Raw genomic sequence first — 27,752 nt, 5'->3', positions numbered from 1 at the left:
GTCATTGGCAGGAATTTGGGTTCCATTACATTAGAAGGCTTTTATTCTGACATCATTTTTGTTGTAAAACCACTTTTTTGAATCATGTTTCTCATCCTTTCCATCAAAATGAATATGGTGACCACATCTTGCGCTCTTTTCCTTTGTATGAGTTTGTAGAAATATTTTTGAAGCACAAGTAAAAGGACATGGATCCAGTCTCAAAAAATTTAAAAAAGAAGATTCTTTTTTTTGTGTCATTTATGTCTTTTTCCGTTGATATTTTTAAATATTTATTTTTACTAAAACATAAATGAAAAAGACTGAAGTAAGTCATGATTGCAATGCTGCAAAGATAATATTGCCAGAAGCACATATTCCTTCCTTGCTTTTGGAAGTAAATTTTGATTTCTGTACCATAAAAGCCAAAACTTTGGCCCTAGTAATGTTTGATAAGGCACCATGATGAAATAAAAACCATGTTGTAGAGTAGCAATGAATTTAATTGTGCCTATACTAATCTACTGACATTCTTATATGGAACAAATAATTTATATTTTTGTGTACTTGATTTATTTATTTTATTTTATGGACAATTAAAATTTTTCTGAAGTAGGAATAATTTTTCTCCATATGCTGCTGTTCTCCCCAGTTTGCAAGAAGCTGATCTCATAATAGATTGCTGGCTGTTTTTATTTTTTTAAAACTAACTTATATACTTTCCCTTCAGAGTTCTGCCTTGTTCCTGTTTGGCTCCCTACCCTTCATGTGAATTTAGTCAGAGGGATCAAGTAAAGTGGAGATGACATTGGACTCTGTCAGTAACTAATATTTATGAGATTGAAAAGTTATTTTGTTGCTATGGGTGTCATTTTCTTCAACTCTAAGACTGTCTCTCTAAAGACCATCCAGTGGATATGGAAATGGGGTGCCAGCTGGAACTCGGATAGGCAGGTGAAGTCAGCTAACACCTCTTCTTTCACAATTAAGTGTCTGCTCATTCCCGCTGACTATAGAGTTCAATGGAGCTTCCTAAAAGGAGAAAATAAATTGTACCTCTCCTAACTCAAGTTCAGACCCATAAAATTGCTTAGAAACTTGAGATGGAAAGAGAAACTAGCAGCCATGAAATACAGAGTTCTGCAAAGCATTCACATGGCTTCCAAGAGGATATTCAGCACAAAGGAAAAGGGATAAACCAGAGGCACTTAGGTGGTTCTGAGATCAACAGGACAAATAATTCCATAATTTTTCCAATTTCAGGTTGTTTATTAACATATAAGTTCCCTGAGGATAAAATGACTTTTTGCATGACCAAAGAATAATCAGGCTCAGGAAAATCCACTCTTGATGCTTTTGAGTGGGAGCATCAAGAATGGCACATTATGTCTTTGCTATGCCTTCACAATCTACAAGAATATTTTGTTTGTTTAGTGACCCAATGGAATTGCAGTAAGATATGAGTTCTCACTGACATAGGATTAAATAGCATAATAAAGGTCACCTGTGTGCAAGAGATTAATGAGTATACACTGGAGAACAAAGAGTAGCTGAACCAAGGAATGAGTACCAGCTTAAGCTCCAGAGGGTACCCCCTTGTGCTCTGCTGAAGAACACTGCTTGCCAACCTGAAGTGGGAGCTTGGAGCCATCATAATTTAGACTTTAGCATTAATGTGACCTTATTTGAAACTGGAAGCTAAGGAACATTGCAGTTATATTTTGCTTTATGTATCTGTTGTCACCACCTATTCCCTAGCCAGGACTATTCTATGAAGGACTCTTTTTTTTTAATTAACCTTTAAAAAAAAGTAAACTTTTGTACTATTGTATTAGGAAAGATCCCCTTAAAATCCTTACTTGAATACCAGTTAACAATTGGCATTATAGTAGGAAACTTCCATTTAATTTTTTTTTTCTAATTACTTTAGGGATCTCAGACATTAAGGAAAGAGGATAGCAGTATAGTAGGAGCTAAGGTGAGGGAAGGGTCAACTGATAGAACTCATTCTATGTAAGCAAACCCCTACAAAATTTTGAATAAGATTGATTTTGCCAATTTCAATAAAAGAAGCACTAAGTTAGTATAATTTATATTTGGACAAAAAAATGAAAACTAATATTTTGTTGTTTTTCTAAATTATAAGTTTAAATTAAGAAAGAGTGAGTTCCATTTGACCCAGGTATCCCAGTCCTCGGTTTATACACCAAGGACTTAAAAACAGCATACTACAGGGACACAGCCACATCAATGTTTATAGCAGCACAATTCACAATAGCTAAATTGTGGATCCAACCTAGATACCCTTCAGTAGATGAATGGATAAAGAAAATGTTGTAAATATACACAATGGAATATTACTCAGCATTAAAAGAGAATAAAATCATGGCATTTGCAGGTAAATGGATGGAGTTGGAGAATATAATACTAACTGAAGTAAGCCGATCCAAAAAATCCTAATGCTGAATGTCTTCTCTGATATAAGGATGTTGATTCATAATGGTGATGGAGAGGAGCTTGGGAGGAATAGAGAAACTTTGGATAAGGTGCCGGAGAGGAACTGAGAGAGCATGGGGTAGGAAAGACGGTGGAATGAGACAGACATCATTACCCTAAGTACATGTATAAAAACACGAATGGTGGTGTGACTCTACTTTGTGTGTTCCAACCAGAGACATGAAATTTGTGCTCTGTATGTGTAATATCAATTGAAATGCATTCTGCTGTCATATATAACTAATTAGAATAAATTAAAAGAATGGGTAAGTTACTGTTAGAAGAATGTTGATAGCTTTCGATGTCAGATTAGAAGAGTGCTCCAAAACCCAGTATCACAGATAGAGATTCCCAATACTGTGAAAAGTTTGCTTTAATTACACTCAGCAATGAAGAGGTTGAAACAAAAAGAAATGAGAAGAGGGGATTAGCTGGCCATACCTCTCACAGCATAAATAAAAAAGTTTAAAAGGAGGCAAATGTTTTGTTTTTAGGTGTTTTTTTCTGCTGAACCCAGAGGAAGTTGAGAAGTTCCAGTCATATACTGTTTTAAATTGTTAAAGAACACTATTAATTCTGACATCATAAAGACGGTAGATATGGAAGATGCATTTGAAGAATGGGGAAAAGCATGGGCTGAGGAGGAGCACTTCACAAGCAGAACAAAATTTTCTTTTCCTAATGAAAGCACAGGTGTCCTTTGTCCTAATGGCATACCCTATCTACTGACTCTATCTCATGGGCTATCCAACCATCAAAATTCCATGTTAGCTCATCTGCAAAAGTTTCTCCTTTATATTCAGGGCTTTATATTCATTCTGATGTCTAAGGAATATCTAAAGCTGCAGTGACCCTGATGTACCTTACTTTATGATGTTAAAGAAAGCGGCCTTATCTAAGCTAGAATTTTTTTTTCTTTCCCTCTCTCTCTCAGCCCTGATAATATTTGTCCCTTACTTTATTAGAAATATCCATTAAATTTTCCTATGATTTTTCTTAAATATTATTTTGGTTGTCAATGGACTTTTATCTTATTTATTTACTTGTATGTGGTGCTGAGAATCGAACCCAGTGCTTCACCCATGCTAGGCAAGCGCTCTACCGCTGAGCTACAATCCCAGCCCCGCCTATGATTTTAATGTAGTTCATTCTTTCAACTTCTGTTTGTATTAATTTTTGCTAACACGTTTTCAACCATCCACAAATATTGAATTATTTAATTAATTTTTAAGTAAATACATTTCTCTAATGTTTCACTTGTGTAATGTAGTACAATAGAGTGTATAGTCATCAAAGAAAACAGAAAATATGTTAACTTTGGATATACGAGCATTAAATTATTGGGTATATTCTTCATTCAAAGAATAAAATGGAAAGCTTATGTTTCAGAAAATGATAATTTCTAAAATAATGGATTTTCAAAAGTAACACAGAACTTAAGGATGTTAAACAATAGTTGATATAAAGCAATGATGTCGAGTATTGAGGACAAGAAAAGCTGGTGTTGCCCACAACATAAATGTAACTATGTCACGGGTATAAAAGGGAACTAATTACTTTATGGCTTATGAAGCATAAGCCACATGAAAAATTCTTGGAGGAAAGATATCCCATCGGGGGAAAGGAGATAAAAAAGAAGAGGAAGCTCATGTAGCTTAGTTTTGACACTGGTATGTAGCATTGGGCAATAGAAGCTCTTAAATAAGACCATGGAGCTGGGGAATGGTAAATGGTGTGGAGGCTCAACCTTGTGCTTTGAGGTTCCAGAACTGAATGCTTAACATCTAACCTGCCCAGCGAATTCTTTCTGCAACAAAATGGACATAACTGCATATATTTAACCAACCTCTTATAAGCATTTAATAAGTTATTATAATTTAAGCAATTAGAATAGATCCTGGCAGATAGCAATAATTGTATTTGTAAATTCCTTATTGCTTTCATTATTATTAGTAATTAGTATAAGCATACATTATATGGAACCGAGTGTAAGAAGCCTTTTTATTCTGATCCAGATATTTTAGTTACGTTACGAAAAATTCATGTTTTGAAACTTTATAAAAATGTTATTAAAATTAATGAACCAAAGTTAATACATGATCCTAATAAAAATGTATTAGTCATAATCATGGGTGGAAGTAGTCATTGCGCCAAATGTAGATTTTTGAGACCAAAGGGTAAGGTGTTAAAACTGAAATTAAATTGTTATAGTATATGCTAATTAATAAATTGCAATTTTAGAAATTCTTTTTTCTTAATGTTACTAAGTAGAGATGTTTATTGAATTAAGTTTAAATTTATTTTAAAGTTAATATAGAATTTTAGAACAAAATAATACTTTTACAACAAATATCCCTATATTCTAAAAAAGTTTCCTGAGACAGTATATACTTATATTCCCCCTATACATACATTTTGTTGTAGAACTTCTACATTTGTTTTAAGAAATCATTGTTTCTTTTAAAATTATATCAATTCCTATGTGTTTGAAAATAATTTGCTGAAAACCAATACTCCTTTTCTTTCTATATCTACTTCATTTCAAATTATATTTAAAATAGGTTAAAGGAATACATCTAAATCGAAAGGGTTTAAAAATGTTGAAGATATCTGGGTGAAGGAGAATTAAGAACACACTAGGGAGTAAGCTGTAAAATCAAAATTTAATGACATGAAGTGCTATTTAGTTGTCCATCTGAGGCTCACTGGGATTGTCTTGGAAGAGGAAATAGAAATATTCCATAAGATGACAGAGTTCTGAGTTACATGATTGTGTCAGAATTGTAGTTAATATTTGTAATTTAAAGTATGTAAATTTCACACAAAGTAACTGAACTAGCCTGGCAAGTTTCTATGTATGTGCTTTATTTCACTAATTCACTGAAATTGAAGGCAAACATTACATTCTTAAGAAAGTCAAGTTGTTGAACTAATTCACATGCCATCACACCACCTGAGACAGTGTCTCTTAACTCACATGAAAAGAAAAAATTACAAAGGAAATTGACTTTGTCTTACTCTACACCTGATCACAAGATGGTGATACTAGGCTTAAAGATACAAACCCTCTGTCCCATTCTAAAGTTTTTTTTTCCACCTAATTTGAAATATTTTTCTAGCAATTATATTAGTACAATTCATCCACTTTTCAGTTCCAGAACTTTCTAAAACGTGTAAGTCTTGATGAAGTCACTGAGGCACAGAACTGTGAGTGGATTGTGGTGGCAGGTGCTTCTATCCCATCTGCCTGCAATTGCTCTTACCTTAGGAGATTTGTATTAACTTTTCAACCTGCCTGTCAACTTACCCAACTGTGAAGAAATTGTAATTATCTATTAGAGAGATCTAAGTCAAGACCCTCTCCCATCACGTACTTTTAATGACTTAAAATTCTTATGCTCATCAGTCTGTTGAATATGTGCTCTGTCATAAACACCATTGTCTTTGATTTTTGTCTTCTTTCTTTTTTCTTTTTATTACTTTTTCTTCCACACTTGGAAACTGTTGGCATAAATACTGGGAAAACCCATTTTTTATACTCTAAAAAAAATTTAGGCTTATTCTATTAATTCCTTTAGTCTTTTCCTTACCAATAATGTATTAAAAGCTAGGGGCAATTCAAAGGGACAAAGCAACACAGTGGACAAATTTTAACACACAAAATGTGCTCTGTATTTCCAAACCTTTAAAAGAAGAATAGGGATGGAAATCCGAGCTTGAGGAGTTTTTGCTTGAGGAACCTAAGAGTTCATAAGAAATGTTTCCACTCTCTCTTAACCAGAGCTTTCTACATGACGTAAAGCACATCTGGCAAATCACAATGGCAAAACTTATAGAGAATAGTAGATCCAAGAAAGAGACAGGAGAGTGCAATCTGCTCTTTCTTTTTGTTTGTGCACAAATGACCAGTAGAAAAAAAATGGAAATTGTCCATGTGGGAATGATGACTTTGGAGATAGAAGAGTGCAACCTGATTTCCTTCTGAGGTCTGTGGTACAAACGACCATCTGAGAGGGATCATGGGAAATTGCATTCAGGATAGAGATTTGGAAATTCATATTTGGGTTATGGGTGGGTGACAGGAAAGCTATCATGAACCATATACCCAGTCTCATTTTCACCCAATTCTAGTAGACCTCTGAGGAGATACTAGAAACCCAGATGCCCAGCTGAGATCAACATCTACTCAGCCCTACAGGTGCAAGGATTTAAGGATTCAGGAGTACATTCCCCAAACAAAGGCCAAAGTTCCATTTAGAACTTACCCCAAGAAACAAGAATTTCACAGATCTCTGCACCACTTCCAACCAGAAATAGCATCGATCTGGATTGTTCAAACTCCCAATACTTCCAACTCCATCCTCCTGGCACTGGTGAACAGAGAACCTGAGGACCACTTCCACAGGCTACACCTCCAACCTGCTCCAGCATGCAGAGTGGCGAAAATCAAAAAAGGAGATTGTGTTTAATATTACACAGCCCTGGCTCTCTCTAAGAAAGGACAAGAAGAAAGGGAGAGGACAGTCTGGATATGAAGCCAGAATTAGACAAGCAGTCAGTGTAGATAGGTAAATCAAGTCAGGTGGGATCTAGGAAGCCAATTTTGAATGAGTCTGGGAAGTTAGAGACTGTCCCCTGAGGGATCTTATCAAGAACCTGGCCCTGCTCCACCCTGTGGCCAAGAAGCTGTCCCAGGAATTTCCCCTCCCTACAGGGAGCTATAAGGTTGTTATAATGTGTCCTTGTCTACTTCATCCTGCCCTTCCCGCTTCAGCCCACCTATTTCCCACCTTTTGGCCATCCTACCGAGAGCATTCCTGATCCTAGTCGTGTAGGCCAGAAGAAGAAAGATAAGGGGGGAAAAGGCAGGAGAACAAAGGAATCCTAGGACTTTTTGGGATACCAAGATACCAGCTATGGCCCCCTTCTCCCTCGTGGGAGAAGTCTATGTTACCCCTTTTTAAATAAACCCTGCATGAATTCATATGCTTGCCTCAGCGTGCTTCTCCAATGTTCAAACTTCAACATGTGGGGAAGCAGGACTTGTCACTGATAACTGGTGGAATCAGATAAGATATACTCAAATTCTGCTACCTCAGTGGAAATATCTGAGAAATTTCTTGAGACATTTTTTCTTTTTTCTTTTTATTATTAATTTTTTTAGTCACTATGGCTATATTTACTGTTTGATTCATACATATCTATATGTTTCTAGTTTTTTTTTCCTATTTTATCATTTTTTTTCCTTTTATTAACTTTTTACCATTTCTGTTTTTCTAAGAGGTAGTGACTTTTTTGTTTTTGTTTTGGGGGTTTTATTGGTGTTTTTATTTTATTATTTTTAAATTTGTTGCCTGACATCTGTGCAAGGTTGATAATATTCTGTTCTACTTGTTTGCTTGTTTTATTACTCTTCTCTCCTCACCTCTTCCTCTAATAGCAAACAAATCTTGTTTTTTCCCTTCTACTTTTTTACTACCTCTTTTGGGCCTTCATGTACAACTTTGCTTCCACTTTCCTCTCACCTTTTGAATATTTCAACCTTTCTTTTGCCTTTCTACCTCAACATCTTTACTTTTAATGAGCTATGTTCTTTACATTCTTTTAATCTATCTAGTCAACCTTTTGGAGAATGGATTGAGGTGGTTCAGAGGAAGTCACACTATCTTAGCAGCTCCACTAGAGAGAATAAAAAGGGCAGTTCATCACTGTCAAATTGAACACACAAAGTTGAGAAGAATAAAGATAATCCTGCACTTTAATTAGGCAATCTGAGCTCTGGGATTAGAAGTCTGTCAGACACGTGAGTAGGGGGCAGGTAACTGAGACCAATTACATTCTGGTGATCTCTGAAATCACTTGCAAGCCTAGAAAGGCTGCAAGATAGATTAATGCATTCCACTCTTCTTGACCTAGCACATGGTCTGATATTCTCATAAAGAGGGCATTAGAAATATCCACTGAAGAAGGGAGTGAAACCCTACAGTGAGTCTACAGATTCCCCTAACAAATTTGACTAATTTGGGCCATAACTGAGTAAAAATAAACTGCAATAACTGAAAGCTCACATAGAAAACATCTACTTGAAATACCTGACCAAGAACAATAGATTAGTGGGCTGCTGAAGAGCATTGCTAGTAAGTTAAAAAGATATTTATTATTTTAAAACATTGTTCTGAAATGGCTATAATTTTGGGGGCCTAGTATCTCCTCTTGATACAGTGTTAGAGAGTAGACATGGTAGCTAGTTCAAATTGAGTGAAAATACTGACACCAAAAACATTCTCCCAATTTAGGATATATAGTAAAAAGAAAACAGGTCACTAAAAATTGCCTTATATAATAGTAAAAGAGAGAGTCATTTCAGTATAGGGATAGAAATACTAATAATATGAAAAATTGAGGGAAGAAACCACCCCAAGTAGCTACAACAAAACTGACCACAGAGACACCATATTAGAGAAAATGCCAGAAAAAGAATTTAGAAAGTTGTTAAATAAATGTTCAATGAACTAAAAGAATATATAGAAATTGAAAAAAAAATTCTATAAAGAGAGATTCTGCAAACAAACAAACAAAACAAACAAACAAACAAACAAAAAAAACCCAGAAATCCTAGAAATGAAAGACAGTAAATCAAATTAAAAATTCAGCTAATGGTATCATTAACAATAAGACCACTTTGTAAACAAATTATCAGGCTTTGAAGACAAAATATAAAACCTGAGAATGAAGTAACAATAAAGAATAGATGTCAAAAGACTATGACCATAATATTTACAAGATCTGGAATAACATTAACAGACCAAATTTACGAATCATAGGCATACACGAAGAAACCAAAACACAAACTAAAGGAATGTATGAACTTTTCAATGAAATAATGTCAGAAAAATTTCCAAACTTTAGAAATGAGAAAGACATCCAAACATAAGATGTATTTAGAGCTCCATTGACATGTCCAGAAAGACTCTCTCCAAGATATATTATAATTAAAATGCCTAGTATACAGGAAAAAAAAAGGTAGAATTTTAAATCATAATAGAAAATGGCAAGCCATATTTAAAGGAAAGTCAATTGAGATTTGCACTGATTTCTCAGCCCAGACCCCAAAAGACAGGAGGATTTAGAATAATATATATAAAATCCTAAAAAAAATGGGTCCCAGCCAAAATTGCTATATTCAGAAAAGCTATCCTTCCAAATTGAAGATGAAATAAAAATTTTACATGATAAGCAGAAACTAAAATAATTCATAAAAACTAAGAGAGCACTACTAAACATACTCAATGACATATTTCATGCAGAAGAAATGAAAGATACATTTCAGAAGCCAATATATCAATCAATTTCACTAGAATAGTTAAATAAAGGAGAATCAAGCCTGAATTGAGCATTAGAAATAAATTAAAATGGAAGGAAATAAAATCATATCTCTATAACAACACTGATTGTAAATCATTTAAACTCTCCAATCAAAACACATAGATTGGCAGAATGGATCAAAAAATAAGACCCAAACATGTTTATAAAGACATTTGCAGGCTGAGGTGGAAGAATAGAAAAATATATACCATAGAAACTGAGACCAAAAACAAGCAGGAGTAGTTACTCTCCTATTTAGCAAAGTAGACTTCAAGCCAACATTAATCAGAAGAGACAAAGAAGGTGATTTGATATTGGTTAAAGAAAGCATTCAGTGAAAGATATAATAGTTTTAAGTATTTATACCCCAAATGTCAGTGCACCTATGTATATAAAACAAATATATATATAAAGAATCAAATACACCACAATAAAATAATACAGGGCAATTTCAATAGGTCTCTCTCATCAATAGATAGTACATCCAGACATAAACTAAGTAAAAACTCTTCAGAACTAACAAATGTCATTAATTAAATGGATTTAATGGATATCTATAGAATATTGCATCTATCAACACTGGATTCACTTTTTTCTCAACTATAAATAACACTTCTCTAGAAAAATGAATAGATCATATTTTAAGGCACAAAGCAAATTAAAAAATAGGAGAGAATTCTTTCTGTCCTATTATAATGAAATGAATAAAAATTAATAAGATAACAAAGCTCATAAATGAGGAGTAGGTCATAAAAGAAATCAGGGGAGAAATGGAAAAAATTCCTAGAAGAGAGGTAGTACATATCAAAATTTCTGGAACAGTATGATGGGAGTTCTAAGAAGTTTATAGCATTAAGTGCCAACATGAAAATATAGAAGCATTCTAAATAAATATTACAATATTATACATCAAGACCCTAGTAAAAAGGACAAACTAATTCCAAAATTAGTAGAAGACAGCAAATAATTATATTCAGAGCCAAGATTAATGAAATTGAAAGCAAGCAAACACCACAAAGGATAAATGCAACAGATATTTAGGTATTTGAAAAGAAAAGCAAGATCAATAAACCCTTAACCAAATTAACCAAAAGAAAGAGAAGATGCAAATCAACAAAATTAAAGATGAAAAGGGAAGTATCACCACAGGCATTTATGAAATCCAGAGAATCATTAGAAACTATTTTGAAAACGTATATTATAATAAACAGGAAAACTAGAAGACACTGGAAAATTTCTAGATAAATATGAGCCACCCAAATTGAATCCAGGAAATACAGAAAACCTATACATATTAATATCAAGAATGGGATCCTAGTTATAATAAGTTATACTACATGTATGTAAAATATGTCAAAATACACACTACTGTCATGTATATCTAAAAAGAACAAATTTTTAAAAGGCTATACTAGCAAAAGTGCTATACATATTCAATAGATTCCCCATAAAAGTACCAATGACGTTCTTCACCGAACTAGAGAAAACAGTTCTAATATACCTAGGAAAGAGTACGAGGCCCATAATAACCAAAGCAATCCTGAGCAAGAAGAGCAATGATAGAGGGATCACAGTACTGACCTTATATTATACTATAGAGTTATAGTAACAAGAATAACATGGCATTGGCACCAAAACAGCCATGAAGATCAATGGAATAAAGTAGAAGACACAGAGACAAACCCAGATTCTTATAGTCATCTGATCCTTGACAAAGGTGCCAAAGACTTACATGGGAGAAAATATAGCCTTTTAAACAAATGGTGCTGAGAAATCTGAACATCCACATGTAGAAGAACAAAACTGGACCTGTATCTCTCACCCTTCTCAAAAAGTCAACTCAGTGTGAATCAAAGACCCAGGAATTAGGCCAGAAACTTTGCAACTGTTAGAAGAAAATGTAGGCCCAACATTCCAACATATTGGCACAGGCACTGGCTTCTTTAGCAACATTACTAAAGTTGAAGAAATTAAACCAAGAATCAATAAGTCAGCTGGCATCAAATTAAAAACCTTCTGCACAGCAAAGGAAACAATTAAGTGCACAAAGAGAGAGCTTGTAGAATGGGAGAAGATCCTTGACCCTGTCCCTCAGATAGGAGATTAATATCCAGAATATATAAAGAACTCAAAACACTTAACACCCAAAGAACTAATAACCCAAACAAGAAATGGACAAAAGAACTAACTACACATTTCTAAAAAGAATAGATACAAATGAGTAACAAATACATTAAAAAAAATGTTTAATGGCCCTAGTGATCAGGGAAATGTAAGTCAGAACTACATTGAGATTTTACCTCACTCCAATTAGAGTGGCAGTCATCATAATTACAAATAATAATATGTGCTGTTGAGGACATGGGGGGAAAGGTACTCTTGCACATTATTGTGGGATTTTAAATTAGTACAACCCCTCTGTAAACCAGTATGTAGATTTCTGAAAAGACTAAAAAATGGAACTATCATATGACCCAGCAATCCCACTCCTTTGTATCCAAAAGTTCTAAAATCTTTGATGCTATAGTGACATAGGTACATCAGTGTTTATAGCAATACAATTTACAATAGCTTTGTTTTGGAACAAGTCCAAGTGCCTATCAACAGATGAATGGATAGAGAAAATGTGATATGTACACACACACATGCACACATACACACACAGTGGAGTGTTACTCAACTATAAAGAAAAAGGAAACTGTAGCATTTGCTGGTGAATGGATGGAACTGGGGAATATCATGCTAAGTAAAGTAAACCAGACCCAGCAAGACAAAGGTTGAATATTTTATATCATATGTGAAAGCTAAAGCAAAATAAGTGGAAAAAAAGAGGAAGTAATATAATAATGGTTCTGAGAACAGTGATTTGGGGTTAAGGAGGAGGGACAAGAAAGGAAGGAATAGAGAGATCAGATGGATCAAATTATGTTCTTTGACCTCATGATGAATTTCCACCTTCATGTATACCTAATTTATATAAGCAATAAATAAATGGGAGAAAAGATAGTGGAGTAGAGCCAGGGGAAGTGAACTTACCATTATGTATAGCTACAATTTACTAATAAAAACATTTTAGAAGACATGCTAAAATCAGGTGTTTCCTTTCAGTTGCAATAGATTAAACTAGTTTTGTCACAGCAAGATTTAATCCACGTGGTTATTGCCTCTTAGTACAGAGTCAAGTGCAGGCAATTTATCAGGGGAAATGAGATGGATATTCAGTATTCCTTTGGTGCCTCAAGGGTCAGTAAGGATTGATTAAAGGTCAGGTCCTGTGGGCAGCCAGTGTAAGTCTTACCCTACCTAGAAGAGGAAAATTAGAAGAGATGGTTCCACAAAGGAGGAAAGAGAATTAGAAACACATTATATCTTTGGTTCAGGAGGATTCTTTCACAACCACATGAAGAGGAAAGGACTTACATAATTTGTGACCTTAGTTTTCTCTTAAAGCAGAATTATTTCTGGATTTCTCAGAAAGCGATTTGCTACTTTATGAATTATCCAATTCCTTTTTATTATTTTTTTTAATCCCTTGACCTTTTTCTCATTTTTCTGAGTTAGACACAATAAGTAAGATGGGTATATTAAAAAGATCCCTCAGGTAGATTTAGGGAAGGTTGGCAAATTAATTATGAGATCTTTTATCACATCTTTTGAATGTAAAAAAAACTTAATTATCATAATTGAATGTAAGAACCAGAAGGAAATATGGTAAGATAGCCCAGCCTCCCATTCAGTGCCAAATTTCTGTCTGGAATTTTAAAATACTTTTAAAGAACATTCTTAGATCTAATATTTCTCAAAGAAATAAACAACCCATCTCTGTTAAAATGATAATGATAATGATAATATTAATAATAAAATAATAAAACGGCTGTTTACTGAATATTAACTACATTTAATGATGAACATAATTATGATGAGGTGAGTACTATTACCATTTCCCTTAAGACACCCCTATTTAATGGATCATTTTCTCTTTTATGTAATGTAACAATGGAGAATTTTATCTTTTATAGGAAATAAAAGCAGGCTTTGAATAATATGCATGTTGGTTTAATCCATACAATTATCCTGCACTTCTTCAATGACATCACTTTATGATATTTGTTGAAAAAACATTTATTATTTCCCCAGGTTTTTTTTTTTTTGTGTGTGTGTGTGTTGTTGTTGTTTGTTTGTTTGTTTTTGTCCCATGATCATCCCTGTTTCTTCTGTCCCTTATGTCATCTTTAACCTGTGCACTCTTTTCAGGATTTTAATATCCCCTGTATAACGTGCTTTCCAGAATAGAGCCCGATACTACTAATGTGATTATATAGTTGTATTTAGTGTCCACTGTTCAGTTGAGAATGATCTTTCACACATCTGAACAGTGTTCCAGGTGCAGTTCAGGTACGATTTGGGAGCAGGTTCTAAGGTCTGAAAAACAGGTAGTTGAGTTGGGGGCACTTTAACCAACAAAACTTTTCTTTGTCATTTGAGTAGCATATGCAGCTAGTTAGAAGGATTAATATCTAAGTAACAGTATAAATACCAATGAAGATATCTAATATACAGATAAGGATGAATAGAACACGATCTTCTCTGTAGTGATTTTGCAATATATATGATCTGTTTATTTCAAAATTAAATATTAAAAAGAAAAGATAATTCCCAGTGTTAGTGATCATGTGAAGATGACCAAATATTCTCTTTAAACTGTCAGTGGGAGTTCAATTGGTACAAACAGTTGTGGCTAAATTTGATAGTCAATATCAAAATGTGTATGCTGTGACTATAGAGAAACAAATCCTAAAATAATTATGGCAATGTGTTAAATATTTATCTATGTATGCATTATCTTAGTGTTGATTGTAGTACCCAATAGTACTACAGTTTTATAGAAACCCGCAGTCTCAGAGAAATAAGTAGAACCAAGGAATGATGTACTATTTCAAACCCTGTTAGGAAAGCAAGGGTAAAGCTTATTTTATTTAAAATATGTAGCATGTAATTTATTTAAAACGTAATGCTTTAAATATTTTTGTATCATAATTTTAGGTACTTCCACAATTACTTTATAAATATTAATATATTTATCCCCATTAGAGCCCACATTAAAAATCTTCATTAGAGAAAGGACGACACCGAAGCACAAAGAAATTAAACAAGTTGTTCAAGTCACCTAGATTGAGTGGTAATCATTTGAATCCAGGCCACTGGGCTCCAGTGTCCACACTTTTAGCAACATTTACTTTGCTTGCTGGTCTACAAATTCATAGACAATGATTAGGTGATTTGTCAAGGAAAACCAACAGGTCTCCAAATATATCTAATTAAACCCAGTGCTGCCAGTTTTACTTCAAAAACTAGTGGCTCATACGACAACCCTCTCTACCACTTTCAGAGGTTTATACAAACTTTATATACATTGGAAGCTTGAGAAAGAAAGGTAATGGAAAAAAGAAAAACAAATTCATTGGTAATACCATTTGCAATTAAAGTGAAAGATAGTAGGCATATACGGACAAATATCATTTCTTATAGAACATGTTGCTCTAATTCTAAATGTGATTCTCACACACACACACACACACACACACACACAATGCTGTCCAATGCTTAAAGATAGCTTTAGTACTTTAACAACAACAACAACAAAATCTACAATGGTTGAAGCATCTTTTAGCATTTGTGTTGAATAGAAACAAAACACAAGAGAGAAATCTGGCCCATGGGATAGAGAAAGGAGCAAATTTAGCTTTATTGGGACTTGTTCAATTCAAAGCATCACTTCAACAAAATGTTGTGTGGGCCTCAATCTGTTTATTATCAGTACAGACTAAGGTAATTAAAAGCACAACAGCTGAATAAACAAATATTTTTGTTCATAATGAAGCTGCTTTGTGTTGTGTAATATTGTTTTTAATCTTATGGTTCCTTTTTTATACAATGAAGGGTAAAAAGTAAACAAATAATTTTTATTACATATTGATCTGCAGAAAAAATATGTTGTACTAATTTTATAAAGAACATGTCACAGATATGCCAGTGATTTTTATCTGTTAAATATATTCATATCCTTTTCTGTCTCTCAATACCCACCAGAACACCCCATGCAGCCAACAGACGATACCTACTATCTTAGGAGTTTTCCTCTGTAAATATTTGCAAAAATCCCTAGTTATATTCATGTATATATTCATGTATATTCTTCAGACCTCGCTAGTTTTGTGTTCCTGGGAAAGGTCACTACTCAGTTTTCCCTTTACAACTGCAGGATTAATTGCCTTCCTGAGTCCAGGAGTCCCTGGGAAGAAATAGGGCCTCACTAAGGCTTACAGCCTTTGCCTGCTCTTCCTGGCTCTCCAACTCTAGCTACCACTTTCTGGATTGCTGTCTTTCTGCTCATATCAGGTCACTCTTTATGGCATTTGCTGAGCTACCTATAATTCTACTATCCATCTCGTCCATAAATTATTTGCCACCTTCTACTTTTAATACTGCTTGGATTATGAAAATTTGCTTTTTTGCAGTTACCTTGGGGTACAAGACTCCACATTCCTCTCATTCCTCTCACTTCTTTCTGTGGATGGAGGAAGACTGTCTTCATTGTGTCCTATTTTCTTACATAGGGTTACCCTTGCTGAGGTGCACACTTGCACACACACACACACATGCACATAGTTAAAGTAATAATTATAGTTATATGTACAATATAATATACAATATACATACTATTCATATAATATATTTACATTTTATTGCAACCATAGTCTTCTGTATATCCCAGAACAAAGAAATATTCAGGGCTAGAAGTCTGGGCTGGAAAGTAACTTGTAAGATAAAAATAGAATTCCTGTATCATATTTATAAAAGTGGCACTATATGTCTAAAATGGTCTTCCTTAGGGTCGAGAAACCAAAAGAAATAAAACACCAGTCCCAAAACATTAAGGGATTTTGGATCATATTAGCTTATTATGTGGAGCTTCTTGAAAATACAAATGCCTGGTCTCTGTTAAGACATCTCAGAATTTCCTGGGGCATATGTATTTACAGGTGATTCATATCTATGGTCAGAGTGTGGGATTATCTGCTATGGGGCAATGTGTAACTCATGAATATTTTGCCTTTCTATTCAATACAGCAAACCTGTCAACTTTCAATCACATATTCAGTGATGAATTAAATGACTCTCAGACACTGGCCTGCATAGTTGATTTGCTGAAATTTCTGAGTTCCATCTATAAACCAAGATTGGTTTCAATATTGAGCATTGAGTGCCATTTAGTGTGTTTCCTTGATATGTTCTGCCATAATTATGACAATGGTCCAGGTCCTGTGCTGAATGAAAGGTCCTGAATAGTAGCAGATATTTAGAAATCATATTTCAATCCAGGAAGATTTATACTGAGAATTTGTGGAAAACTAGCTCCTGCCATCTTCCAACCCCAGCTTTCCATGACAAGGTACCTATCCTTTCCTCATCTGGTCTCATTCCTCTTGATTCATAAACGGATCATCTTCACTCTATTTACAAAAGATAAGAAATTTAGAGTTTCTTTATTTGAAAAAGTGGGTTGGGAGATCTTAAGTTACCAATTGGCTACTGCCTAATATCTAAAGTAGCATTTACATGCAAGTTTGCATTATCATAGGTGTATTATAAAGAATTTTGCTTGGGCTGGGAAATACTTCATTGGTAGACCACTTATCTAGCATGTGCAAGCCACTGGATTCTATCCTAAATCCCCCCCCCAAATAAATAAATAAATAGTAAAGAAATAAGTAAAACAATTTTATTTATCTTGAATTCTTCGAGTGTTCAATTACTTCATGTTCTATGTTTGTATCTAGATACACATGCACACAAACACACAATAAACATATCTAAGGAATTCCTCAGATATTGTAAAAATGGACACCATTGTTTCCAAGGTAATGGCTCTAAATAAATTCTAAGAGTTGAATCATGGGCTCATAAATGACATACCTCCTGTAAAAGCAGTTGAAATCTAAGAAGGATAAAGCTCAGGTGCAACAGCCAGAATTGCTTGTAGATTTTTCCTTTTTTTTTTTTAATTTATTAAATAGAAAGATATCTATTGTTCCATCCCATACAGATTCAAGCCACTCTTCAGAATGAGTGATTAATAAAAGCTTTACCTAAATCTATAAAAGGAAATTGGAGTCAAATCCTAATCCAAATATAAACCCTGTTTGCAAATTAGAACCCAAATCCTAATCCTTTTGAGGCTGTTCATTGCTGCTGAAAACGGCATTGTTGCTCTCATTTTAAAATCCAACCTTTCACAACATCTTTTAAAAAAGTGATTGCTATTTCTTTGGGTCATTGAACACAAAGGTTTTAAAATGATTTTTTTCTCTAAAATGTTCTTATATGTGGAGCTAAATATTGAGATTTCCTGAACATGAGGATGAATGTACTTTTAAAACACTATTTAATAGAAAGCATAGTTAAACTATTTTTAGTTCAAAGTGACTTGGTTTCAAAGACTGATTTTGGTAGATAAACTGAAATTGATGTGAGTCCAGTCACTCCTTCCTTTGATTTCTCCTAATTATTGATAATTATTCAGAAGATATATCTGTTAAAATTTTGTTTCACTAATATAATAAAAACTTAACCAAAAGGGGTATTTATTTTCCTTTTGTTTGAATAAATTCCAGGGAAAAGGAACCCAGTACTTACAGAACAGTTCCACAATATATTTGGGAATCCAGAAAACTGCCAGCCCATTGTTCCTCCATCCCTATATGTGGCCCCTCTTTGTCTGGTTAAATTGCCTGCCAGAACTCCACTCTGCCAACCACATTCCAGATAGCAGCTGCAGATACAGAGTGAAAGAGAAAAGAGTGTAAAGTAAGTATTTCACAGAACAACTGCTTAACAACAACATTTCCATTTATAGGTTGTGTGTTTTCAAGTGACAAAGGAAGCTAGGGATTGAAATTAGAAAGTCCTATAGCCAGATCATTACTGTTTTTAAAGAACAAAGGGAAAATATATGTTAAGAAGAAGAAGAAAAAAAACACCTGCAGCTGCTGCCACTGAATTGCAGAATCTTGTGAATAAGATTTTAATAAAAATTCTTGTGCTTGAAATTAAGATCACAGTATTTGTTGTGCACGCACTGAACTTTTAGCTATACTCCTGCATTAAGAGGGTCTGAAATCCCCTTTGATTTCTTCCCTCCAGACATGGCAAACATCTACATATTTTTAAATATCTGGATAAAATGCAATTTGGGGGAAGGGATTCTGGAACTATAGGAGAGTAGAAAGCACTTGTCTCCCACCCAGATAACAAGTTCACTTGAAGAAAATATCTGATTCTGTTCTAGAACTCTGGATCCTATTGAAGTCTTGTGACTTCCAGTACAAGAACTGGAAAATAGACTGTGGTAAATTTAAGACCTAGTAGCAGTTACCCATCCCACCCCAGCCCTGTGGCAGGCGGCAGTGCATGTGTTCCTGAAGTAGCTCACACAGCCTGTGGGAGTTAGGGTGGACAAAATAGTCTTCAGATTTCAGTGATCTATACACTGCTGATGGATGCTTCTGATTACAGAGGTGCAAAGAAGCATTGTCCCCCTTCCATTGTGACATCAGAATTCCCCACAACAATTGAAATGACTTTCATGAAATTTAAAGAACTGGTATCATTCTACCCATTCTGTTTTTCCCCTTTTGGGGAGCCAGGTATGAACTACTGGAACATTCAAAACAGTTGCATATATAGGAAAGAGACAGGGAGAAGGAGAGGGAGAGGGAGAGGAAAAAAAGGGAGAGAGAGAGAGAGACAGAGACAGAGATTGAACATGCCCATGTGCCCATGTAAAGGCTCAGAAAGTAAACCAGAAGAGTTTAGTTTGGACTTCTGGCTGATCATCAGCACAGGTTAACTTATAACCAAAAACAAAACAAAACAAAACAAAAAACCAATAATGGAAACATCTAATTCTTGGAAATTTTATTTCCAGAGTCAATACATTTGATAAAAAATTAATAATAAAAAGGTACATATGGCCCATTCAAAGGCAAAAAATAAATATATGAAGATAAACTGTTTTTGAAATAGATGTGGTATCTGAACTACCAGGCAAAAATTAAAAAAAAAAAGTTTCAAAGATGCTTGAAGATCTGAAGAAATGTGGTGAACCTCAGCAAAACTATATATACATGGAAATGTCAGTAAAGTGATAGAAAACTGGAAAAAAAATCCTAAAGAAATTCTGGAGTTGAAAAGTACAGTAGCTGAAATAAAAAATTCATTAGAGAGATTCAAAGGCACTTTGAAGAGATGCAAGAAAGAAAAAGAGAACTTAAAGATTGGACAATGGAAATTATTGTGTCTGGCAACCAGAAAAAAAAAAAAAGATTGAACAAGGTAAATAGACCCTAAGGATCTGTGGCACACCATCAAGGTGACCAAAATATGCATTGAAAGAATCCTGGAAAGAAATTTAAGAAAGTAGCAAAGAGAATATTTGAAGAAATAATATCTGAAAACTTCCCAAATTTGAGGAAAGACATATGACTTCTGGTAGCTGAGGTTGAGTGGTTCCATCAGCTTTATGTGATTCTTAGCAAGTGATCCTATAAGGTAGACACCTGCCTCTTTTGAGTCACAGTAGAGAAGAGACAGAAGGTCTGTTTTCTCCAAATGCAAGTTGTAAGCTAAGAATCTCAAACTTCACCGGAAACGGTTATATATCAGTCAGAAGTAAGTATTAAATCTGTTACTGCATTTTTCTTTTTTTGGACCACCTGTTTCAAAAGATTCTCTGAACTTGTTGGACCTGGACTGTATGTACTTATCTTTCACCTCACATGCTCGTTTCATTTTGTCTTTCCAAACTCCAGACAGTTTCTCCTGCTGGACGAGAGAAGATTTGCATATTTTGCCCTTTAAAAATTAAGGACTTGACTTTGATCCTTGACCTCCTTAGATATGCAGCATCTAGAATCAGAGTCAAGTAATGTTAGGGAAATTGAGTGCTATTTTTAATTTTGCTGGAAAATATATAAATGCAAACTGTTCCCAGTACATGGGGGATATGTGGGAATGCTACAGATAATGGAGAAATTTTAATCTAGAAATTCTTGTGGTTATTCTTTCACTGGGCAGTGCTGTAGAATAGATTGTAGCAGTACAGCCTAACAGGCATAGCAAAGAGAGTTAGCATAAAAAAATAAAAATAATAAAAATTAACAAAAACCTCTAAGAAACTGGACCAAACAAATATCATAAAGGCATGCTGTGACACAAGCAAGAGCTGTTTGAGAGGTAACAGCTCCCAAGACCATGCTATTATAAGCCTGATAAAATAGAGTGAGGGTTTTTGTTCCTGTTTTTCTTTGTTTGTTTGTTTGTTTGTTTGTTTTTCCTTTCTGCAAGGCATGGGGCAGATTACATTAGACAGCCAGAGTCTTAAACATTGTGAATGTAGTTTTAGAACCAAAGAAAATCTTTTATGGGTGTTTAATACAGTGGAGGGAATAAGAGCAGGTTTAGTCATCTCAGCTGATATAGAATATATATATACACACAAGTAAAAAAACGTATATATCATATACTGTGTTACCAATTATCTGTGACATAATAATCATAAGCAAATTACTTTGTGACAAAAATAATTTTCGACAAAACCTTGTAAGCAAATAAGACAAATCTGCAATATTTTTTAGAGGGGGCATCTTTATGACAATAATTCACTTTACTTATAATCATATTTTATCCCAATGCCCCACAAACATTGGAAACACAGAAACTACTCTTAAAAACTACACATATTAGAAATTAGTAATGTGTTTACAATAAATTTAAAGAAGAGACTTTGGTGACAATACATATAGCTCCTATAATTATACCAGCAATGTTCCTGAGGGTTCCAAACTGCCTGAAGTTCCATTAATCCAGGGTAGGCTAAATTAAATATAAGATAGTTCAGCTGTGTTTGTTTTTAATTTGCAAAGGAATTTAGTGTTCCCCAAAGTGAGGGACTAGCAAAGTAGGCTCCAATCAATCAGGAATATTTTGGGCATCTCTGCCAGTACCCTTAATAGGAAAGACCTATCATAACCCAGAAGGTCTCTGGCAGGTTCTAACATAAGAGAAAAGAAAATTTAGAATAGAATAGGAATGCTAAAATCTGGTCAGAGAAAGAGGTAGTAAAACTAAAAATATTTAGTGAATGTGAGGGGCTACTAGAGTTGAAGGACAACTCAGAGTCAAAAGCTTTTTAAAAAAATGCTATTTTAAAATTATTATATAATTGTATCCATTTAATAAAGGTACAGCCTTTAAAAATTAAAATCATACTACGAAAACCTGTTAGGAACACATTTCCATTCTCCCTGACCTATCATGCCTCTTGTTTAGTGTTTCCCTCTCTTACTTATAACCTTATTTCTAAATACTAAACTTTACTGCTTTCTTCACTTCTAAGTATCTGATATTAACCAAGAATAACCAATGATGGGAGATAACAATTTCACTCACCACATACTGTCTTCCTAGAGAGAGTTACAGTATAAATTTCACCAAATAAATACTCAATATATGATTTTGTGAAAGTAGCTCACTGCTGAGCCAAGTAGTACTCTGAGTTTTCTTGTACATATTATGGCTTTTGTTGCAGTTAATGACTGTGCAATTTTTTTTTTAATTTCACTTTTTCATTTACAGTAAATTTTCAACAATGTTCAGACTCAGGGACTAAACTCTTGTCAATAATATATTCTAAATGGTCCAGCACATGAAATAACTTTGATTCTGTTTCTTTTTGAAATCTCTTTCTTATAGACCTCTGACCTAGTCATCAATCTACAAAGCTTCTCTCCAGGCTGATGGCACAGCAATTGTCCTGGGACTTCTTTATGACTCTCTTCTCCTGCCACTATCTTATTTTTTTTTTTTTGTCCATTTTCTTGTTTAGGGGAGCATATACTCCTGTATTAAAAAAAAAAAAAGAAGGCATAGATAGTTTAAACAAAACAAAAGAACAACAGAATGTGACAATTCTGATTTTCTAAAAAATATCCTTGTTCTCCACCTCAGAACAATGTTGACTTACCTGTGTAAAGAATTCTAACTTAAAACTTTCTTTATCCTCAAACTTTTTCAAGCATTGGTCTTTTTTTTTTTCTATTGTCTTCCAATAATTATAAAATTGTCTGTTGTTACAGTTCCTGATATTTTATACATGAACTCTCCCCACCCACCTTCAAAGCATTTATAAAAATTACAATAATTACCAGTTTTTGATTACTTGCCTTAACTACTTCAAGAATCATGTGTATTTTAATGATTTTATCCTCAACATTAAATTTGAAGAAAGATATTATCAATATTACTCCCCTTTTACAGATGGAAAACTGAGCACAAAGGTATCAACTGCTTTTTCCAAAGTCCTGTAGCTGATAAGAGGTAAAGATCAGTAATGAATCCAGGAAGTCTGGCAATTGATGGCATGTGCACCCCCTTTATGCCACCTACCTCTCTTAGCTGTTTTGAAATTAATATTTGTTGGACTTTCAATTTGGAGAAACCTTTAGGTATCAGAAATCTGTTGAATAATCATTTTCTTTATGGGTTCTATGAATTAGATTTTTGGGGTACTCTTGATTAAAACTCTCACTATAAAAAATAAAAGTTTAGTTTGCTTCTAGTAATTTTGTGTGTGTGTGTGTGTGTGTCTGTGCGCATGCACGCTGGGAATTGAACCCAGGGGCACTTTATCACTGAGCTACTTCTCCAACCCTCTCTTATTTTTCTTTTGAGGCAGGGTCTCATTCGAGATTGGCCTTCAACTGCAATTTTCGTGTCTCAGTTTCAAAAATCACTGATTATAGGTGTGCACCACCACACCCATCTTGCTTCTAGTAAAATTTAAAATTGATTTCAACCTAGTTTTTAGAAAATTCCTTGAATATTCCAACTTTTTATTGCCATTATTATTGGGAGAAATAGTGTATAATTTCAGTGACACTTTTTTTTTTAATTTTCAAGGGCTATTTCCTGTTTACTGACTATAACTGTTAAATTTATAGTACCTTGCATTTGTTTTATGGATGAAATATCTTCTCACTTCTTTGGGGAGATTAATTATACATGTAAGCCTCCTGCTTCCCACAGATTCTGTTTCCTCAAGGTTTTCTTCCTCTTTTCTTATGCTCTGGCTTCTTTTTTCAGGTTGAGTTCTTTCATCAGATGAGCAGGGCATGTTGACTGTTTCTGTAGAATGATCAAGGGATAGATAGACTTTATCACTAAGGGCATTTTAAGTGTTGAAAACTAGAATATGCAGTTTTTCCAAAGAATTATTTTACTTCCTTCTTGGGATTAGAAGCCTGGATGCATGTACTCTGATATTTGGGAGAAAGAGAAGACACTGAGCTGCCCTGGAGGCTCCACTGTTCAAATAGACCTTGTGGATTCTCTTACTTTTGAGTCTTGTGCCCCGGCCCTTTCTGCTGAGCCTAGTCCTTTGAAGTAAACATCTGTCAGTATTATTTTCTTCAGAAACTTAACACGATATTTCATACGTGTGCTTTGGGAGTAAAGGAAGAGTACATATCAGTCAACTAACTATTCACACTTCCCACCAGATTTCTCTGGAGGCCCATATCTACCATATCTAGTGGCAAATTGATTAGTTTCTCATAGATCTCCTTCTCCATACATAAGCATTCCTCCTAGGTGGCAATGAATTTTATATTCCTTCATCTGCCTTCTATCCTATGGACATCTCCTGAAATCATTTACTGGTTTTCTTCTCTCCATTCATTTTTACTTTTACTTGTGAACAGAATTGGTTTATTAATTTAAATTTTCCATTACTATTATTAGTTCAGTGGAATTTTCAGGAAAGAATAAAAATAAACATACAAAATCAGTGTGTGCTTTATTTATTTTCATTTTTTAATGCTCATGCATATATTCTATGCAGATAAGATGAGGAAGCATACAAAAATGGATACATACGAAATATGGTTAGAACCATGTACACACGACTTTGTAATCTGTGATGAAAGTGTTGGAACCCTCCTTATTCTTTTCTTTTTGTAAATTAGTTGAGGAAGTTTTCATAGGACTATGGACTGGGACCTCTTTTCTGGGGATAATGAGTGATATAACCTGACATATGTTAAAATAAATTTGAACAAAGGATGAGAAATGGGTCACCATGGAGCATAATTGAAAGGAAGTAAGACTTAGACTGGATGAAGGGAAAGGGGATGAGTAGAAAAAGAACTGAGGATCCTGATGCCAAAGGCTACTGTTTTTAGGTATGAAATTATATGGGTTGATCAATCACTGACAGGAAAATTTAACATACTTCATAAATCCATAGTCACCATTTCTGGTCTATGATATTGCAAGTTTTCCCAAATACCACGTCTCTCTCTCATACTCACACATGTCCCCAGATTTCTCTTTTCTCCCTATGCAAAAATGTCCAATTCAAGGATGAAATAATTTGCCAAAATGAAGAAGGAAAGTTGGCAAAGATAAAGACATTTCAGGGACAATAGAAGATACAAGTGAATATGAAAAATGTAATGGGCATTTAGATACTTTGGGGTGTACTTAAGTCTTTTTAAACATCTCTAGCTTCCCTTTCCTTGATGCTATGTTAGTTAATTCAATGCCATAGAGAAAAGAATGAAATATTATTGTATTTTAGCTACTGGAAGTATATTAAATTTGGTAGTTGAACTAATATTCGAAACAATGGGATAATCATATTTTAATTTTAGGAATTTTAGATCTAGCATGTACATATTTAAGTCTATAACCTCTGTATATTAAAATAGAAATAGGAATAGGAATACAGAGGCAGATTGTCTTTAATACTCATTCTCAGAAAGAGAGCATTGGGAGAAATAATAATAATAGGAGATTGTTAAATTCAGAAAAATTTGAGTAAGTGAACAAGAATTAAGGATATAGGGAATCCAAGATGGTGGGCCAGAGTGAGGCCGCATTCTATGCCACTCAGTGATCTGGATCTCACCTAGTGGGACTACTACATCTCTGAGAGTGTTAGAGGCCCCCTACACAGCTGCTTTCACCCAGAAATCACCAGTGCTATGTCCCCCACAGGGTTTCGAGCCTCAGAGTTCCAGCAGAACTCCAGACTACTGGTTCCTGATATCCAATTCCCAAAGTTCTGGCCAACACAGGGCTCCCAAGTGCCTCAGCAGCTTCGACTATCAGCACCTCTGCAGAACACCCAGACTTCGCTCTGCTCCCACACAGGACACTCAGCTGCTACCTACCCTCAGCACAAGGCCACTGCCCAGCTTCCCCCTCCCCACCTGACACCCTGGCACTGGAAGCAGACTGCCTTTTTCTTGGCTCACCTTCCCACCATATTTGATGTGAGAAGCTCCTAGAACAGAACTCCAGTTGGCAAAGTACCAGGCTTCCAACTCCCTGCCTCTCCCCAGTGGCAATAACCAACACACAACAGCTCTCAGTAAGACAGGTATGTGGTGTGACCAGGGTGACACCCATGGGAGCTCTGGGGAGAGAGGTCCCTCAATAGGGAACTACTAAGGGAGAGGGAGACGGGGCAAAGTTTGAAACTAACAGAGAGAACAGGAACTGGGAAATCTTCAGGCAAGATAGGGAGATAGAACCGGTGCTCAAGTCATAGGAGCGGGCCCAAAAAGAGACCCGTGAGGTGCAATCTCCCAGCAGAGACTGGCGGGTGCTACTCCCCACTTGCAGGCAACCTGCACCAGGATCAGCCTTCTCACTCTGGTTACTTCACCATCCTGAGGCCAGAGACACCAGCTTACAACAGATAATCCTACCTATTGGTTGAGAAGGGAAGCAAGAAAGATACAGATCTCTAAAACTAGCAATAATCCTGGTTTCTTCCTTAGAGATTTTATTTTCCTCCTCCTCTATCCTCCAGCCTTCACATCCCCAACATTCGTGAAATAAAGAACTTTGCATGAATTAGGATTTTGAGGTCTGGGACATCTGAATAATATGAATGATATAATATAGAGGTGTTGTATATGCTTTTTTTTCTTTTTCCTTTTACTTCTTTGATTTTTTCTTTTCCCCTCCAATTTTTACTATTTTCACATCCTTTATTTTTCTATATACATATATGTGTTTGTTTTATGTACTCTACTGTATTCCCAAACAATGGTGCAGCTCTGTTCATCAAACAAATTCTTCTCAAGTTCAAGAGTCAAATTGACCACAACACAATAATGTTGGGTGAATTTAACACACCTCTCTCATCACTGGATAGATCTTCCAAATAAAAGTTGAATAAAGAAACTATAGATCTCATAAATACAATCAATAACATTGACTTAACTGACATATATAGAATATTTCATCCTTCATCAAGTGAATATACTTTCTCTCAGCAGCACATGGATCCTTCTCTAAAATAGACCATGTAATATGCCACAAAGCAATTCTTAGCAAATACAAAAAAGTAGAGATACTACCCTGCATTTTATCAGATCATAATGGAATGAAATTAGAAGTCAATGATAAAATAAAAAATAAAAATTACTCCAACACCTGGAGACTAGACAATATGCTACTGAATGAACAATGGGTTGTAGAAGACATCAAGGAAGAGATTAAAAAATTCTTAGAGGTAAATGAGAACATAGAAAAAACATATCAAAATCTCTGGGACACTCTGAAAGCAGTACTAAGAGGAAAGTTCATTGCATGGAGTTAATTCCTTAAAAAAAGAAAAAGTCAACAAATAAATGACCTAACATTACATCTCAAAGCCCTAGAAAAAGAAAAACAAATAAACACCAAAAGCAGTAGAAGACAGAAAATAATTAAAATTAAAGCTGAAATCAATGAATTTAAACAAAAGAAACAATTGAGAAAATTGACAAAACAAAAGTTGG

Source organism: Marmota marmota, unplaced genomic scaffold (assembly GCF_001458135.2).
Source record: "Marmota marmota marmota unplaced genomic scaffold, marMar, whole genome shotgun sequence".
NCBI classification, from domain to species: Eukaryota; Metazoa; Chordata; class Mammalia; order Rodentia; family Sciuridae; genus Marmota; species Marmota marmota.
Note: the sequence above shows the minus strand (reverse complement) of the source record.